We start from the raw sequence: 1,416 nt of genomic DNA on the forward strand, positions 1-1,416 counted from the left end.
CTCTTCCTCGGTGAAGTGTCTGTTCATATCCTGTGCCCACTTTTTAATTGGGTTATTTGTCTTTTTCTTGTAGAGGTGTTGTAGTTTCCTGTATATTTCAGAAATGAGTCCCTTGTCTGATGTGTCATTGCAAAAGATTTTTTCCCATTCTGTGGGTTCCCTTTTTACTCTTTTGGTGAAGTCTTTTGATGCATATAAGATTTTAATTTTAGTATGTCCCACTCATCTATTTTATCTATTTTGTTTGTGTGATTTTCAAAATGTTTTCTCGTCTGTGTATTCCCAGAATTAGTGTCCTCACATTTGTTCCAAGTTTTTCATTTATTGCCTTCATAGTTCTGGGATTCTACTGTGCCCATTTTTTAATTGGGCTATTTGTCTTTTTCTTGTAGAGGTGTTGTAATTTCTTATAGATTTTAGAAATTAGTGTCTTGTTCGATGTTTCGTTGCAAAAGATTTTTTCCCATTTTGTGAGTTTCCTTTTTACTCTTTTGGTGACATCTTTTGATGCACATAACCTTTTAATTTTTATTATATCCCAGTCATCTATTTTGCCTACTTTTGTTTGTGTACTTTTCAAAATGTTTGGTAGTCTGTGTATGCCCTGAATTAGAGTCCTCACATTTGTCCCTATTTTTTCATTGATGGCCTTCATAATTCTGGTTTCACATTTAGGTCTTTAATCCATGCTGAATTGGTTTTTGTGTAAGGCGTGAGGTAAAGGTCTTGTTTCAGTCTTTTGCATATAACTTTCCATTTCTGCCAGCACCATCTGTTGAAGAGACTATCACCTCCCCATATGACATATGTAGGCACTTCGTCAAAAATCAGTTGGCTGTATGTGGACAGGTTAATTTTTTGGATTCTCAATTCTGTTGCATTGATCAATGTATCTTTCATTGTACCAGTACCTAGCTGTTTTGATCACTGTAGCTGTGTAGTAAATTTTGAGACTGGGGAGTGAGAGGTTTCCAACCTTGTTCTTCTTCTTAAGCAGTGCTTTGCTAATCCTGTGTGTCTTTCCTTTCCACATAAAGTTTGTAATAGCTTTTTCCACCTCTTTGAAGAAAATAGTTGGAATCTGGATTGGGATTGCATTATATGTGTAAATAGCTTGGCCAGAGTTGACATTTTCATGATGTTAAGTCTTCTTATCCAGGAGCATGATACATTCTTCCACTTTTGTAAGTCTCTTTTGGTTTCTTGTAGTAGTGTTTTGTAGTGTTCTTTCTATAGGTCCTTTGTTTCTCTGGTTACATTTATTCCTAGCTATTTCATCCTTTGGGCAGCTATTGTAAATGGTATTGCTTTCCTAATGTCCTTTTCAGTGTTGCATTGTTACTGTAGAGGAATCCAACTGATTTTGTTTGTTGGTCTTATACTCTGCCACCTTGTAGAATCTTCCAATGAGGTCTA

The sequence above is a fragment of the Chrysochloris asiatica genome, unplaced genomic scaffold, assembly GCF_000296735.1.
Source record: "Chrysochloris asiatica unplaced genomic scaffold, ChrAsi1.0 scaffold00106, whole genome shotgun sequence".
In the NCBI taxonomy this organism is placed as follows: domain Eukaryota; kingdom Metazoa; phylum Chordata; class Mammalia; order Afrosoricida; family Chrysochloridae; genus Chrysochloris; species Chrysochloris asiatica.